The sequence below is a fragment of the Haemaphysalis longicornis genome, unplaced genomic scaffold (assembly GCF_048455015.1).
Source record: "Haemaphysalis longicornis isolate Haplotype H1 unplaced genomic scaffold, Haemaphysalis longicornis Haplotype H1 scaffold_7, whole genome shotgun sequence".
In the NCBI taxonomy this organism is placed as follows: domain Eukaryota; kingdom Metazoa; phylum Arthropoda; class Arachnida; order Ixodida; family Ixodidae; genus Haemaphysalis; species Haemaphysalis longicornis.
The window spans coordinates 108,590,923-108,609,648 of NW_027526422.1; the positions used below are offsets into that span (position 1 = coordinate 108,590,923).

Here is an 18,726-nt window from a genome sequence, read left to right on the forward strand (position 1 = left end):
CGACGATCTGCAACTGGACAACCCCGGTAACATTTGTGTTACGTACGACAGGTCGTGGATGACGCGAGGCCACTCGTCTCACATCGGCGTCGGCGTGGTTATCGAACTCTTTACGGGATTAGTTCTAGACTTCGTCGTGCTGAGCAACTTTTGTGCTGGGTGCGAGCGCGGGCCAAAGGTAGGCGACCCAGCTTACCAAGCTTGGAAGGACAATCACGTCTGTGAAAAAAACACTGAAAAGAAGGCTGGTGAGATGGAGGTGGAGGCCGGTCTCATCCTCTTTGAGAGGTCACTGCAGCGGCACAAACTGAGGTACACCACAATTCTGTCAGATGGCGACAGCTGCACCTACTTGGCGTTGGTGGGTGCCAAGGTGTACGGTTATATTCCAATCAAGAAGGAAGACTGTGTCAATCATGTGAAGAAGAGGATGGGCACCACCCTGCGTAACCTGCTTGCAAAAGGTACGGGCTCGGCATCTGAGAGGCTCGGCGGCAAGGGTCGGCTAACTGGCGACCTTGTCACTAAGCTCAGTTCTTATTATGGCTGGGCATTGAAATCGCACAGTGGCGACGTCAGGGCCATGCACAAAGAGGTGATGGCCACCTACCACCACATCACTTCAAACGACACCATGTCCAACCACAGCCTCTGCCCACCAGGCCCGGACTCGTGGTGCCGGCAGAACTATATCGAACCCGTTTACATCGAATATCCTCTATATCGAACTATTTCTGCGCACGGAATGTATTCTATGAGAATGTATAGCAAAAATTACACTTACATCGAACAGAAATAGCAGCAACTACCGATATATCGAACGCCAGCGGCGCAAAAGTGCCCCCCCAAGTTGGCTTTCCCTCGCGGCAGAGGAGAAACCCGCCGACACACCCTTGAAAAGTGGTTTAGCCCGGCGGTTCCTGTGCAGCTCCTTCACCTCGCTCTTTCTCTCTCTCTCTCTTTCGGGCTGTTTCCGCGTCGGGAAGCCGCCGTCGACCCCCAACATAAAAATGATCCTGGCCCTCCTGCCCAGTTTGCTCAGACAGCCAATCACAGGCTGTTGCCACTCCAGTTCTCTCGTCGCTGGAGAGGCGCGCGTTGTTCTTTTTGCTGTTTTTGCGTTCGGAGTGTTCGAATTGTCGGCGTGTGTTGGACTTGTACTGTGTAGCCGTGATGGCTAGCGCGAAGTGGCAGAGCCTGCCTTTCGCTGTGAAGCTGGAAATTATAAACAGAGTGCAACGTGGTGAGAAGAAGTCCGTCGTCGCCGCGGCACACAAGATTCCGCGGAGCACCCTCAGCACGATACTGAAAAACAAGGCGGAGATCAGGGCTAAGGCAGACAAAAGTGCGCGCTGCAAGAAGAAAGCGTTCGACATGTCGCGAAAACGGAAGGCCGTTTCTTTTAAGGAGAAAATTGAAATCCTGAAGAAGGTGGATGAAAACCCCAAGAAGAGACGCGTTGACTTGGCAAAGGAGTTAGGCATAGCACCGTCGACGCTCTGCACCATTGTGGGCCAGCGAGACTGTGTTGAAAAACGCCCAGCACTTCAGCGGAAACGTCAAACAGGCGAAGACAGCTACACACGTGAAGCTGGAAGAGCTGCTACTCGCATGGTTTTGCGAACTTACAGCGGCCAGCGTCAACGTGGACGACAAAGTAGTCCGCGAAAAGGCAGACAACATCGCGCTTTCCCTTGGGATTGAAAATTTCCAAGCTTCCGGGGGATGGCTCCATCATTTTAAAGAAAGACACGGACTTGTCTACAGAGTTGTTTGCGGTGAAGTGAAGAAAGTGGATCAGTCAGCTGTCAGCGACTGGCTGAACACGCTGCCGGCGCTGACTACGCACCGTGCGACGTATTGAATGCTGACGAGGCGGGCCTCTTTTTTAATTTGCAGCCAGAGAGGAGCTTGTGTGTGAAAGGCCAGGCTTGCCAGGGCGGCCAAAAAAGTAAGGAACGAGTCACCGTGCTTTTTTGCGTGAACGCCGACGGCTCGGAGACAATGCAGCTTACCGTGATTGGCAAGTCGAAACAGCCGCGGTGCTTTCGATCGGCAGGACGTTTACCTTGTTTGTACAAAGGGAATAAAAAAGCGTGGATGACAGTGGATTTTTTCCGCGAGTTCCTCACGTACCTCGACAGGAAAATGGCAGCAAAAAACTGGAAGATTTTGCTTTTTGTGGGCCAGTGTTCGGCCCGTCCAAAAAGAGACGACCTTTAACAACGTCACCGTCAGGTTCCTTCCGGCGAACACTATGAGCCATCTACAGCCACTGTGGACGCGGGAATAATTCGCAACGTGAAACACCATTTCAAAGGACTGTAAGGCGTCTGCTGGCAAAAATTGATCGCACAGATGACACTCTGCGGATCAGTCTGCTTGATGTATTGCCTTTTCCTGGCCATGTCTTGGGACAATGTGACCCCAGACACAATCGCGAACTGCTTTCGCAAATGTGGGTTTCGTACGGGACCGGACGCGGTCCCTACAGGAGGCAATCAAGAACCCGATGAGGACTTGGTGATTGAAGGCTGGGAGAGTCTCGAAACGCAAGCTTCTGCTAAAGACTTCATCACCGCAAACGACAACGTTGCAACCTGTGGGTTAAGGTATATCGAAGACTTTGTTGACGAAGTGAATGACATGGAGAGTGACAGGGACGGTGAAAGAGTCGACGTATGTGACCAACTGCCGTCGACGTCGGAAGCCCTTCACGCTCTCGATGTTCTGCACCGCACCGTAAGTGCCAGGCAGGTCTTCTCGGCGATATCGAGGGCCAGAAAGTGCAAACGAACATTACGGACTTTTTCGGCCGCAAGTAGTTATGCCCAAATGTATGTGTTCATTTTCTTGTTCTGCTTAGCTTGTTTGGCTCATACGAATTCGCGATGATACGAATATTTCGCGTGCTCCCGGTGAATTCGTATCATCGAGGTTCTACTGTAAAACACCACATTACTACATCCACCGAAAACGCCTTTCAACTTGTTTATCAAGTAAGAAGAACTTGTTATGAAACGAAGCAGGCACTTGTGCTAAACCCATGTTCCTTTGGTTAAATGTGCTTGAAAGTAGAACTACCGTGAGTGGTCCAAATTTTTCCTTTGTGCAATTTTGTCCAGTGCTGCCGCCATTCTTGTTTTACCCTCAGCTAGAAGAGACTGTCCACTTTCGACATCACTTAAGCTCTTAGACTTTATGCCTTGGCTCAGCATTCGCCAGCATTTTCTTTTTTTGTGGTCTCCACTTCTTGCTGGAGCCTGTCTCACCCATCGTGACTAGGAACAGCCTTGGCTGGGTGTCAGGACACCGCTGCTTAGCTGCCTGAGCTTCTCCAGCTGAAATGCGGTCTTGGTAGTTTTTTGTTGACGTTCATACTGTTCTGAAAACTTCTGGTGTCACATTAAAGCGACTTGCATCTCCTTCAAAGCGCTTGGCAAACGAAACGTTGTGCCTGATGCCCTTAACATTGTGTATCGTCAACCGGGCCCTTTCATTAACGTGCCGGTGGTTCTCACTGAAGCCCCTTTCCGCATCCATATTTCTATGTGGAATGCAAAGCAATGCCTTCACTAGCCTGGCCAAGAGAGGAAATTTGGTTTTATTGTCAGCTTCCTTCTGCTCAAAAATCTGCTGCCAGTACTCGTCAATCCGCATAAATGGGGCTGATTCAACACGTTCAAGCTGGAGGAGCATGCATTCATTCATCAAAGTAAAGACATCGCAGGGTTTGATCACTTGCGGCAGCCTGGTAGCTAGCTTCCTCAAATGAGCGCAAGGGGACTCTTCCCTCAACTGTAGGCTTAAGAAGCGCAGGCTCTGCAAAATAGAGTTGTCGAATAGCAGCCGCATCAGGAGGTATTCAGTGCATTTTACGTAAAAGCTTCTAGCACACAACCTCAATGTCTTTCTCTCTGGGTTCCCAAGACAGAATTGCATGCTCCGTGTCCTCTCCCGATTCTACTCTCACTTTCCAATTTGCAGGGGACTAGGTTTGCAACAACGGCAACTCTCTGGCTTTCTTCGAGCGGTAAGACTCTGTCTTCATGAAGCATCCACACTGCTTGTGAACGACGGCCACGATCTCACCATAGAGTACGTGGATCAACGGCTCACATCTTTGAAACAAAGGCAAAAATTCACCGATAACTTCTACCACATTCTTCAGGAAGAGTAGCTTTGCAAAGAAATTTTTATCAGAAAATGCTTTCCTCAAGCGCTTTTTCAATCACTTCCTTTAAAGCTGGAAACTGTTCAATGAACCGGTTTACAGCTGGTCCCAAAGTAAGCCATCTTGAACATTCGTCCCTTTCCCCTTTCCCGCTAGCTGCCCTTTCAATCCCCTCTACTTCTCGACGCCTCCGCGCTACTCACGTGAACTCCTGCCAAGCTTTGTTGCGAAGGAGATAGTAAGTGATTCCCTCCTCTTCACAACGCCCGTAGCGCAAAGAGGACTCCTCCCACCAGACCGCGCCACATCGAGGAAGCCCGGCGAAACGAACCTTCGGCGCGAGATTGGTGCAGACAGCTTGAAATGTCGCAGGATGTAGCAGGATTTACCTCTCAGCGCAGTCAGGCGCAATTGGCACAGCTGTCACATATGCCCACTGCTTACTTTTAGGCCTGGGCAGTTCAAGTTGCCTGGCAGCCAGGACAGGGCACAATAGTTTAGAAGCTCTACAGGCTTGGCTTGGCCCCGGGTTCCTGCTAATGGGCCGGTCAGACGAAACAAATTTTACAACGTGCTGCACCTGGGATTTTCAAAAACATTGGCTTGCACATAACAGGCTACAGCATATGTGAGCAGTCAGGCACCCTGGTGAGCTTGGTGTGGCTTCAACGGCATCAAGGCATGCGGTTGGAGGCATCTACTGGACACACTGACCATGTTGGTGCTGGCAGTGGAGGACGTAAACTGCAGGTTCCACGCTGGCTTCCTCCAAGGAAGGCCGGAAAGCAAGTCTGGCAGGAATGCTGTTCGTGAGAGTGCAAAGAGTAAGTTATGGAAAAGAAATGCAGAGTCCTAATGCTTGGTGCAGTGTGGGAGAATGCATAAAGTGCTGCAAACCATGGCAGTTTAAAGAACTGGCACACACTTTAGGATGCCTTAATTTTTATCTGCACGCACTTCATGCACAAGTATTTTTATTCATACATACAGTGACACCAAGGTGGCCAAAGTTAATCCTAAGCCTCCTGTACATTTTATTCTGTAGCTAAACTGCATATTTTATTAGATACAAAACCTCAAAATACTTCAACAATACATACATACAGTTAAGCCTCGTAATAACCAGAATGTTGAACCGGAACTGAACCAACTGAAAACCAGAACCAATACAGTATTTTTGCTGGGACTGCACCTAACCTTAGCCGTTATCTTAAACTAAAATAGGAACGAAGAATGCAAAATGATTACCAACAATACCAACAGTTTGTTTACACGCAGAATAACAGGACCTCACATTCTCACAATTTTTGAAAACGTGCTTTGCTTGTGCCTATTTCTTGGAAAGAATTCCTTCTCAGAACCAACAATAAATAGATTAGTGGTGAACGGCATACCAAGGGCCCTCCTGGACAACGCTGCACACTCTTCATGGGGTGCACGCTCACGTGCACTCACGCTGGCTGGTTATCTCTGCGCTGGTCACGACAAACTGATTTCAAAGTATGAAAACTAGGGGTGTGCGAATATTCGAAACTTCGAATATTCGATTCGAATTCTTTGGTATTCGGTTCGATTCGAACGACACTTTTATGGTTCGAAATATTCGAACCACCCAAAAAAAAAAAAAAAAATTCAGAGCGTGTCTCAGCAGCAAAGTCGCGAAGCATTTACACGGTGAACGGTACGTGCTTTCGCAGACTGTATTGGTGTTTATTCGTAGTTACAGTGGACTCTCGATGATACGATTCTGGGGGTGCGAATTTCGGGATCATACGAATTTCCGAAAAGTCCCGGCGAAATCGCATTGTTTGCAATGGGGAAAATTTCGGCTGTTACGAACGGACCTGGGCGGCCCAGCGGAAGATACGAACGAGCCGGCGAGGCACCCGACTGCCGAACGAGCAAGTGACGGCTCTCGCTCCCGTGTTTGTCACTTTTTCTCCAGAAATGGCCGGGCTGTTGTTTTCTGCTCGCGAAAACGCTCTGCGCACGCCCAACGCGCGCTGACACCGCCGGGAAACCACCCCCACGCTGCGTGCGGCGCGGCCGGCGGCGTCAACATGGCGTCGGCTCCAGCCGCGAAGTGGCGCGGGCGCTCGAGCGACCGTTTCTAACCGCTCTTTAAAATGCGGCTCAAGGGAGACACGAAGGTGCTTGTGAGGTAAAGGAGCTGATAATGCATGCGAAAACGGTTCTATAAAACATCATCCGCGCCGCTAGAAAGCGCCCGTAAAATATTTGCCGGGGTGCTGGCGGAGCCAAGCCGGCTGTCTCGATCTCGTCGCAAGTAGTCAGGCTCCTCCATTCTGCCGCGCGCATCGTGCGTCATTTTCTGACCGAGGTAGGCGCTACCGCGGGCGCGAAATCGTCGATGCGGGCGTGAAAATACAGCGCTCGCAGAGCCGAGGCGAGCGAATCGCGTGCAAAAACGCACCATGCGGTTCACGTTTGACTGTTGCGGCGTGTAGCGTGAGCTTGGGCACAGCGAGTGAGGAGACGAGCGCGAAGCTTTACGTGCTCCAGGAAGGACTGCTTTGCGACATGGGGGTTAAAAAAAAGCAGAAAAAATCACGAATTTCTTCACCCGAAAGTAAGAAAAGAAATAAACGAAAACTTTTTTCAGCGCTCAATTTTTTGGTCTGTGTTGGTTCATACGAATTTCGGATGATACAAATATTTTTCGCGGTCCCGCGAGATTAGTATCATCGAGATTTTACTGTATCAGCGCGCGGCAATCTGCACGGGCTCGGGCATGCCAACCACTAGTGTCTCATGTGAGCGGCTGCTTTCGGTATCTGGTGGAGTCGTGATGAGCAGGAGGTTGTCAATGCTCCCCGAACATGTCGAGCAGTTAACCTTTCTCCATGTTAACATTTAAGTGAGTGCAGACCTTAACCTGTTGAGTGCAATGGTATTGTGTAATTTCTAATTTTACTTTGTATGATTTGTTGTGCAATAAAGTTGCAGTTTTTGTGTCTCTAGATGGTGAAAACTTTATTTTACAAAAAAAACAATAAGTATTCGTATTCGAAAAATATTCGATTCGATTCGAACTTTATTTTTATTATTCGAATTCGCTTCGAAATTAAAAAAATGATATTCGCACACCCCTAATGAAAACTGTTGACAGAAAAAAAACCTGCGGCAATAGCTTCACTAACGTGTTTTTACAGATTTAAATGCTCGGAATTTCACGCAATTCATCTAACTCGTCTCTGACCCAAGCCGGCTTTGGAATTTATTTTTTTTAGAAAGGGAAAGTTTTCTTTTGCCAAATAACTTGAGATATCTTATTCCCTACACGGCCGCGGCGCCGCGCCTGTCAGCAACCATTATCCCATTACTACTCGTTTACCGGCGCTGCAAGAGTTGTGTTGTCGAAATTGTGTGCATGTTTTTTCCAGCAACATGGACTCCAGCAATATGCATGAGCCAGGCAAGAAGCGAAAGCAAAAGACAATACCACCAGACCAGAAGGTGGCTAGGATAAAGGCCAGCACAGCGGGCACGAAAAAAAGCAAGGTCTTGCGACTGATGTGTCGACGAATATGCTTTCCACTATCTTGAGCAACCGGGAAGCCATCGTCGGTGCTCTTGCACGTGGCGTGAAGGGAAGCGCCAAGAAGATAAGGGTGTGATGAGGTGCCAGTGGACCAGGAAGAAAAGCAAGAGTGCGCAGCTGCAGCTAGAGCGTACAGGAAAATCGAACTGGGAGGCCGATCAGTGGACACCTGCGACACGCTGGGCTTGACAGTTCTTTGGTGAAACCCCGGATCGCAACCGTTGCTGTTTCTGCGAGCCGTCCACCGCTGATTACGACAACTCGTTGGCTGTTCCGTGCCTGGAGCTAGTGACACGCTGGGCGAGAGAATGCGGGCCTGTGTTCCTCTGGATGTGGAATCCTAGACTTACACCCGCTGCTATGCCATCAAGCCAATTACCATATGCAAGGTCTTCGATGCCTGCCCGATGTCCTGTACCTGGATCTGACGTGGCATAGAACCATTCATTCAGCCAGTCACACTACGATATCTTCGTCGACACCCCGCATGCACCGTGACAACAAGACTCCGTGAGACTGCGCACAGAACTCCGTAGGATGTTTCATTTCTCTTTATCGCGAACACTTCCTTGTTAGCATTTTGCCACTCTCAGGGGTGAGACAGCTGAATCAGATTTGGGAGCAGTTTTTGGAGCAGCGAAATCTCGATTTTGGAGCAGCAGAACCTTGATTTGGAGCAGTTAGCTACATTTATTATGTCACCTTAGGAGCCTAAAAAATAAAAACGTTGGCTACTCGGGGAGGGGGGGAGGAGGGGGAGCGCACTTTTTAATCGGTTTTGAACGTACATAACACTGAAACAGTCTTTCAATACACTTTTTTCTACCAGAGTATCAAAAGGTACGAACTGCATTTTACAAACCATTTAAAAATTTTTAGGCATTATGCATAGATAGCGTGGAGTGCTGTTGCAAATATCGAATTGAAAAACTAAGCAATCGTAAAGCATTTTTAGTATCATGTGAATGCCGAAATCATTATTTTTGTAATCATACTCGACTTTACGCACAAGTACAGAGCCACAGCAAAAGTTCCGAAAAACGAGGTGACAGTCATCGCACCCCACCAGCCCTCCCATTTCAATCCCTAAGGTACATGTTCACTACGATCATAATTTGAGCCATGTTTAGCCACCCCTCTTTTGTCATTAAATTTCACTTTAGGTAGATGAACCATTACTACTAGCACAGGAGGGGCAGGGGGGGGGGCGGCCGCCCCCCCTAATCATCTGAAGGGGGGCGCCAGATTGGCCCATATTTTGCCAATGTAACACATTAAAGTAAAAATTTCTGCTCAGAAATATTTTGTATGTGTTGCAATTCCATTGCATAGAAATAAAAATTTTATAACCATCCCTCTTTGCACTGCGTTCGGACCACTAGCCCTTCAGTGGGAAAGGGGGGGCGCAGCGGTAAGACTTTGCTCCCCCTAATCGAGAACTCTGCGCACACCTATGACTACTAGCGTGTAATATTAGCCCGTCTCACTGTAGGACACTGCTTGAACATTTTGCGGCGATGTAGCCTGTGCCGCCACTTCTTCAGTGTCGATCATCCCATTCCCGCCGCTCGCAAGCTTGCTGTCAAAGGCAGCAATAACTCAGCATTTTATAACACCGCAAGGGGTCCGAAATTTCACTTCAAGCCCACACTGCGCCTCACAGTCAAGGCCGAAACATGGCGAATTCGTGGGCACCAGATCGTTTTTGATGAACTCCCGTCTTTCGAATCGCGCAACTTCCCCGCAACAGATCAAACGACTAAATGTAAATCCAGCCACCCCCATAACCAAAAACAAAGTACGAATTGGCGAAGAGCACTCTGCCTGAACCACAAACAACTGCTACGCCCGGCGGCCATGCTTTCTAATCTTCACCACACCAAGATGGCGGCGCCCAGTAATGTCGTTCCGGAGATACAGCGCTCCGAAAATTGCCGTTGTTTCATCAACTTGCACAAGTAGTTTGTCGCCTCAGTACACATAAGTATTTTTTCTACAGGTCTTTGCAATGGTTTTTGATGGGAAAACTTTAAAAACGCCCAGAATATAACATGTCCAACCCTACATTGTGACTTCCAAAAAAACTATCTCGGGGGCAATTTTATGCGGGTTTTTTATCCCATGATCAATCAAACCCCATTACCTTGGGGCGCTGGAAAATTATGCCGTCAGTAAGCATTTTTTCCCGCTGCAACTGACGGGAGCATTAAAATCCTTAACTCTCAAACTGTTTTGGAGCAGTTTGGTGCAATTTTTGCAATTTTCATGCTTTTGGAGCAGCTTGGCACAGGAAAAAAAATTCGTATCAAAACTGCGCAATATGCGCAGCTGTCTCACCCCTGCACTCTTAAAGGCCAACTGCACTCAAAATTTCAGCCTCCTGAAAACGTTATTTCCGTATAGTCTGCCTAAAGAACTGCAAGATACAAAACATGACAGCCGAAATACCCGTGGCGCAATCGGCCATAAAAAAATCCGAGATTTTGAAATCAAGATTGAGGACAGCCCGGCCATTACAGCCAGGCTGAAGTGGCGTTCCAGGGCCCAGCCGGTGAGCGGGGCAAACCTGCGCGCAACGCTGGGCCCTTACCGCAGTCCTCCGATAAGCGCAACCAGCAGAGCTCAAACAGTTCTCCTGGCTGGCTGTAGGAAAAAGCGCAGGGTCGGCCACAATGTCACTTCCGCTTCATGGCTGTTTCACAATCTGCCGGCAGGTGCCCTATCGCCTGCGACGGAGCTGTTTTAAACACCTACAACTACTTAACAATGCATTTCACGAGGCTACCAGTCATGTCCCAGTCAGTTTGGTGGTACGTACTGTACTTTCAAATGTAAATTTGGCCGAAGTGAAATTTGGGTGAAGTTGGCTTAACGCTTCTAACTTTAGCCTCATTTTCGTGCCTGTTTCCGCAATCTGTCTGCCCTTTCTTCTTGCCCGTCATGCATAAATAAATTTTCAATCGTGCACATAGTGGTCACTCACTCGTGACTTTCACGCCAATCTTGGTCCCATGAATTATGGAGGGCTGCTGCCTTTGAAGCGGTTAAATGGGTGGTTCTTAAACAATTTTTGGACATGCGGGCCGTGAATCTGCCTGAGAGTAACACCTAGCTACACAGAAAAGCAAGAGATTTCATCTGCATCATGGGCCATGGCAGCTTTCTTGTGAGTTCAGGGTGGCCCCAACGCTTCAAGGTGCACCACGACATTGTCCGGAGAGTGGCCGGCCCTGAATCGCAATCTGTCAATGTAGCAGAGGCTACTAAGTGGGCACCAAAAAAAACACACCAAGCGGCTGTTACATACATACAGTGAGTGGGGCCTCTTTAAAGGAACACGGAAGTGAATTTGTCAAGGTTTCGTTTTTGCTTGCACTGTGTAGACTGGCTCAAATTAGCACACTTTTCATCGTTTATCCGGTTGACAAGTCGGTAATTATTTTACAAAGCGCGAAAGAAGAAAAACTACCATGCGCGGTTTGCGGCGGCCGCACCAACTAAAGGCTGTGATGGCGGGAGGAGACGCACTGTGATTGGACGATGCCCAAGGTTAGCAACCAAACAAGTTTCGGTTCTGTGAAACAACGTGCTTCACATCCGACGGCATCGTTGGATGGGCATTCTCAATACCTCAGTAATCATCGTCCCACACTTCTGCTATGTTGTCAGCTGTAAAATGCCCAAGATAAACCTCCTAGGACAGCTTGGAATCGTAGCAATCACTAGCCGAGGCTTACGCAGCGGATGAACGCCCTCCGCGTCCCCGCAGACGCTCAAATGCCATGCGCTTTTCCCCCATATTTGGAGCTTGCCTCACTCATGCCTGTATCGTAAAAAGCGTGTTTGCACCAGGCCAATGGTCTGTTGATTCTGGCCAGTGCCCACTGCCCGCAAGCAGTCGGTGCTTATGGCAACAGCACGCCAACGAGAACTCGCTAGCGTGCCAGTGTCAGCCTGCGCGCGTTCTGTGAACTAGTTCGTGGAGCAATGAACGTTGCGGCCCCAAAAAAGGTGAACTCAGCACAGAAAACATCGGCGGAAAACGAAAAAGTTAACTTATATATAAAAAAAAGAATGTACCCGCGGGGATTCGAACTCGCGACTTGCAAAACATTTGCAATGACATACCTAGCGCTCCAGACCACTCGGCCATGGGCGAGCGCTGCCGATTTTGGAAATATAAGGTATATAATGTATAACCAGTTTCAAGAAGCTGGAAGTGGCACGGATGATTGTGATGGAGACCACGATTACAAACTGCTTTTGGCACGCCTCATTCGCCGTCGCACCATATGCCAGCAATGAGCCATTAGACGAATTGCTGTGCCTGGCGGTTTCGCCACATCAGCCGCAGCGTAACGGACAGCACTTCATGACACTGGTGTCGGGACTGACAGAGAGTCATTTTGTGACAACAATGTGAGCGCTGTCAACGAACCTGAAGCAACCAGCAACAATGAATCAGTTGATGAACGGGAGAACAACGTGCCCATGGCATTGGAGGCACTATACTCGGGTACAACTTAGGAACAGCAACATAAGTTGCTGCTGTGCCGCATCACCACAACCGGATGTTACATAGCGCTGCACAAGTAGTGCATTACTGGGAATATTATGAACATGGCATGAGCTATTTTCATGATTTTTTAGACTTAATATGGTTATGTACTGCAGGGAGAACAAACAAACTAGGCGAGAAAAGGCAGACGATATGACGCATTCACAGCAATCTCCTTTCAAAACGCGCGCGCCCGTTGACATCCGGGTCTGCCGCTTAGGCGGAGTGATAACGTACATGAGCTATTGCCGTTCATAACTTTTTCCCGAGTATAGACGCAGTGGGCGTGCTGCACCGCTTCTTCGGCACGCACGAGGGCAGTGAAGATGGCGTGAACAAAGCGGCCACAGCTGAGCAGGCCATTGTTCGCATCAGCAAGATGCATCAACATCCAATTACAGACTTCTTTGCAGCTAAGTGTGTCTAAATTGTGAGTCACATATTTCGCATGGCAATAAAGTAGATATGTAACCTTTCTTTTTTGCATCTGGAATGCGGTTATTTTGTTGTGCACCGCCGTGCAGGGGGATGCTATTTTGCCTGCTATTTGCTTTGAAAAAGTACAGCACATACCTGGAGTGAATGCCTGCTACTGCAATAACAAAATATTGGCTATAACAAGCAAATCACAGCCCCCCTTCAATTTTGTTATAAACAGGTTTAACTGTATATACATACACAGCCTCATATTACTCAACTACCACTGCATTTACACAAAGATTCTTGTGCATGGTAACATCAGCAAGAAAATGCCTTTAATACTTACACGGTCTACACACTGAACCACAAATTATTCAGGCCTTCATCCGTGTTATTTTAGAGCCACACCGACACCCAACTGGTGTTTTTCTATTTATTTTCTCTCTCTTTCTCTAGTGAGTGTTTTGGTTGACTTGACAGACGTCTTAATGAAAACAGCAAATGCAGCCTGCTGGTAAGAACACCTACTGTGTGGGGGGTGGGGGGCCCTTCCCAGTTAGAAAAACCCAGATCCTCGGTGGCCTTTCGGGGCCGGGTCACAAGGTGCTGCTGGTGAACAGGGTCAGAACTGGTCAGCCATGCCGCCCACTGCTGGTATGTTGGTGCTCGGTGTTTCCTAAAAAAAAATTATGCGGTGGTCATCTTCAGCCGAAACACCCGAAACATGTGCACAGGTGTCCAATCAGCAAAGAGGAATGCAACTATGACACAAGGTTTGCTAACAAACTTGTACACAGCTGCATTCTTATCTAGAGAACACTGCTAACACACATGGGCTGAGGAAAGGAAGGGACGCAAAAATGCTGACTATCAACTGGTGTTTTATCATGAAACCCCAGATGCACCCCATTGAAAGAACCGTGTGACACAGCGTGAGCCTTAAACAAGGTCCACAAGCAATGCCAAAATGAGTATACACCAACTCGCCCAATTGCCTGCATTACTTTGCATTCTCATACTACGTCACTCTACTCATTAAGTGTTCACTCAGTCAGACTGAGCTGGCCTACAAGAGCATGTTCACAAAGGGCACAGATGGCGGTCTCAGTCTGCAGTTTATGCTAGACAAGAAGCCCAATAAGGTTTCCTGAAAAGGATTTACAAATGAGTGACACTGCATGCCTGACAATTCAAAAAAGCAAACGCACTGCTGCCGCCACAGAATGTCAAAAACAAGGGCACCAACAGCAGATTGTGGCCGGACGACAGCCCAGGTTTTTTTAAATTAGGTATGAACAGTTTACAAGGGCAAGCGTAAGGTGACCTATTCTTTGAGGGGACATGTAGAGTACAAAAGGATAACAAACAGGACAAGCCACACATGCTTTGCTAGCTTGGCACAGCCTTTATTTTATACTCGGGTACGACTTATGACTGACAATAGAGGCTGTCCGTGCGCCTCATCACCGCAGCCGGTTGTTCCTCCATGCGACAAAGTGAGTGTGCTACAGAGAATACTTTGTGACCTGAGTCGCTTTTATTTTTAGGCTTATTCTGCTTATACATCACTGCACTGACAACAAACCACCGAAGTGAAAAAACCAAATGATGTCATTAAGTGCAATCTCTTTTCAAAACGAGTGCATTGATGTCGCTAGTCCATTACTTCAGCGGAGTGATACACTACATTAGCTATTGCTGTTCTTAACCTCTACCCAAATATAGCTGCAACAGACCCTTGATTAACGAAAAATTGTTAACCGCCAATGTTTAAGGCATATCCATACAATGGCCCGTATCCACAGTCCAATTCGTCACGTGACGTGACGTCACAGTCCACTGCAGTCCGTTGTGCCGAGCGCATCCACAAGGTGGATCACCATAGCATACCAAACAGCCACACTCTCTGCCATAACAGCACTGTCAACTCAACAAGCTCATTAAACCCCTCGCACCCACACCACGCATGTTTTGTGCATTAGAGCCGTCGAAATGGAGGTGGAACAGAAACCTCGTTTGGTTGTGATGGCGTTCGCTCTTTGTATGGACAAAGGTGATTACTACCCTGATCCCATGAAGGTCATGTTGGATGAAGGATTGGATATGTACAAAGAAGCTGGGCCTGCAGAACCAACTCTTCAAAGAGCTGGTAGCGTCTTACCCAGGCGAGTACAGACGGCTCCTGCACGTCAGCCAGGAGCAGTTTGCGGAACTTCTCAAAGCACACGGGGCCTAAAATTGTATGGCAGAGGGCTTTCATGCGCCAGCCGACAGCCGGTGACGAAGCTGCAAGTAGCACTGCGTTCCCTTGCATTTCTTGTCAGTTTGGGGGCTGTTGCGGTCTTACATCACATCCCATTGCCATGGCTGCAGCTCGAGTACTTTTATCACAGACAGTTGCACTGAAATGTAATGTGCAACCTGCGGCTTCAAGTCGAGCAGCCAACCGTGGATGTTGCCTGTGTTTGCACAGTGCATTGTGGAACTAGCTGTTTCGTTGCTAGGAGAGCCGAGCCTCGACACTCTGTACCTTTCTAGCGTGATGCAGTGAGCTGGAGTTAGTAAGAATTAAAATGCCACCATTTTGCCGACATCACAGTACGAAAAAAGAGAAAGCATTGCCCACGATAAGTCTGGTTCAACTGCGTGCACCAGTACGTTCAACTGGCAATCTAAACGCACCCCCTCTCCCTTTTTCTTTCTTTACAGGTGGGAGCCACCATTGCCTCAGTTGCCAGTCCAGAGTCGGGCACTCTACCCCCTAATGGTTTCATTCCCGAAACATGTGTGGCTATTTATGATGGTCTAAGCAAAGATATAAAGTCACCAAAAACAGTTCAAGATAGGCAGTCGGTTTTAGGGCGCTTGACGAAAATTGGCCATGCCAAAACTGTGTGGGGGCAACAGACAGGAATCATGTTTGCATAACCAAACAAGTCAACTCTGGGTCCCTTTACTTTAAATATAAAAAGTCGTTTAGCATAATTCTTCGCACTGCTGTGGATGCAAATTGTAAATTTCCCTAGATTGACTTTGGAGAGCGGGCAGCTGAGGTGAAGCAGGAGTATGGCAGACTGCGCCTCTGCAGGAGGCATTGGAAGACAAAACACTGCAAACTTGCCAGACTATGTGGAAGTGGAACATGTCGAATCCAACCCCCAATGTTTGTGGCCCACGACACATTCGCTTGGAAACAGCCTCCCTTTACTCAGACTGGCAGCCATGTAGTGTATAAATCGGTGGGCACCTTGTAGGCATTGTGAAATCCCCCCCCACTCACCCGAATGTTGGTTCCCTGCAAGGCCATATGCGCGCATTTCACCTTCGATTTCCACGTATGTGAACTCTATGCCTCTATTAACTCTACATGAACTCTGAACTCTGAGATGGGTGTCGTGATATGCGTGCCGTACCCGTGAAGCTCTGCAACAAAGTCAGGCATCGTGAAATTGTCGTACTCGTTCGCCAGTGCACGGCCCGAACTCTCTCGCTGTTTTCTGCCATTGCATATTATTTTCTCCTCCCCCCCCCCCCTCCACTTTGTCAATTCCCATCTGTTTAACTACTACTCCTGCGTTTTGATTTCCTGACTACTTTTCTTCTAGCACAACTCCCCCAGCACTCGGTCGACGCGTACGCTGTCGGGGCGCGTTGGCGAACGAGTACGGCAATTTCACGACGCCCGACTTTGTTGCCCAGCTTCACTTCTACGGCACGCATATCACGACGCTTGCCTTCGGACCGCGAGGCGGACCATCGCGAGGGCGACAGCCGGTCTCGCGAGGACAAAAGCTGCGAGGCGAAACTGCACGGAATTAACTGTCTCGGGTAGGGGGAGATTTCACAACGCCTACGAGGCGCCACCCTTCAAATCCATTCGTAAAGCAAGCGACCACTTTCTACTATTTGATGCTCACACTGAGGCACACTCTGCTTTATGCTGAGGCAAAACGACAGGTCTGAAGCGTGGCCTGCTTCGTAAGACTGGATCACGCGATTTTGGTCCCTGTTTCAGTCAACAGAAAAAGGCGTTTGTGCTTCACACCACATCACAGAGACAACGTTTGGTTGCAACCACATCGCACTAATGGGTTACAAAAGGCAGCGAGACAGGAAGACAAATGTTGGCAGCACGTTCGAATACATATTGCATAAGATGAACTGTGGCGCCAGATTTGACAGGCCTGACTAGCTGCGCAAGGACACGTTCAAGTCCAAATGACCTCTCTGGAGCATGAGCGCTTGCCCCGCTAACTCGAACGCTTTAGTTGCAACTTTGCGCACCATCGTGCGGGTTGCTTCTGTTTTTTTCCCCCGTCCTTTCTCATTTCTCTTTGGAGCCTTTGGCACACAACACGCAGACCGCAAGGCGCGCACAAACTATCGCGGCTTACTCACCCTCAGCAAGTCCGATGCTTGGCCTGAGAAGTCGACGGGTCCGTACCAGCATGGTGGGTCCCACAGTAATTAGAGAGCCACGCTCACCTAGCTGTACCTGATTTTGGATATGGCGTTGTTCTAACCACCACGCCTGTTCGCTCGCTCCGTACTCGCAGCTTTGTCGGCACAACGCTCCAACAGACGAATTATTCGATGCTCCGAAGAGCCACACCGATTTGTTTGATACATAGCAGTTTTTCCTTTCTAAGCTCCACGCATGGCACATTTAAAAGTTACAAATCTCTCACATAAACAATGCTACCCGCCATGCCGCAAAGAAGCATTGGTGCGCGCCATTATGCTTGGAGCACAAGACAACTATGCAAGCCAAATGCTGGAGGAGGCATGTTTGGTAGCGCTACCTGCAATATTTTATGTGCAAAAAAAACACTTATTGCTTTTTTATTCGAGCAATTACCTCGAAAAATAGTTATATATATATATATATATATATATATATATATATATATATATATATATATATATATATATATATATATATATATATATATATATATATATATATATATATATATATATATATATATATATAACACAGAATTAAGAATGTTATTTCTTTGAGTCCCTCATTTCCTATTCTGATTCGCTATATATATATATATATATATATATATATATATATATATATATATATATATATATATATAGCGAATCAAAAAATGGGAAATTAGGGGCTCGGTGAAAATAAGACAGAAAATAAGGGTTGGCAGTCAAGAAAACCTCGGAAAGCAAAGGGGAGGTTGTGGTGGGTCATAGAAACATATGAAGAATTTTTTGAGTAAGAAAGAAATTGGTGAAAAAATGCCCGCCGGGTGGGATCCGAACCCACAACCTCCAGAATACCGGTCTGGTGCTATAACCACTACGCTACCGGCGGGGCTGTTTCCCCACCAGTTTCTCGGGTATTTATGTTAAGTATTTTTTTATTTCCTGTACTTGGGGGTGGTAGCCAGCGCCACTCGGACTACACGGGGTGAAGGGGACCTTCTTTTAAACCCCCGGGCCGTGATTCGAGTGCCTACGAGTTTTCTTGACTGCCAACCCTTATTTTCTGTCATATATATATATATATATATTCTCCACTTTCTTTCCAAATTGTGCATCTGTTGCAATGACCTACCATATCCTCCCCTTTGCTTTCCGAGGTTTTCTTGACTGCCAAACTTTATTTCTGTCTTATTTTCAACCAGCCCCTCATTTCCTATTCTGATTCGCTATATATATATATATATATATATATATATATATATATATATATATATATATATATATATATATATATATATATATATATATATATATATATATATATATATATATATATATATATATATATATATATATGCGTGTGTTTTTTCAAAAGGCGTGTTTTTTTTCTAGCTGGATTATTGAACCAGAAATTTCCTTTAGCTAGCAATATTCTAGCTAGAAATAGCAGAATTCTATATAGAACGATAGGTCGGCAGTCTGCAACGCCAAAGGAGGCATAGGGGTGTTGTTAGGATCTTTATATATATATATATATATATATATATATATATATATATATAT

General features: G+C 47.4%; 1 long non-coding RNA gene across 2 annotated transcripts in view; it reads right to left on the reverse strand.

Annotated features, from left to right (window-relative positions):
- Positions 1-17,442, reverse strand: part of LOC144146802 (uncharacterized) — a 36,803-nt gene extending 19,361 nt beyond the window's left edge. Inside the window, exons 1-3 of one of the 2 annotated variants that reach the window (XR_013317711.1) lie at positions 17,113-17,442; positions 13,243-13,390; positions 4,889-4,977 (exon numbers count right to left, since the gene is read on the reverse strand). This is a non-coding gene — a long non-coding RNA (uncharacterized LOC144146802). Of the gene's footprint in view, positions 1-21; positions 4,978-13,242; positions 13,391-17,112 lie in introns of those variants that run through there. The other variant, XR_013317710.1, reaches the window with a different exon arrangement.
- Positions 17,443-18,726: the final 1,284 nt, after the last annotated feature.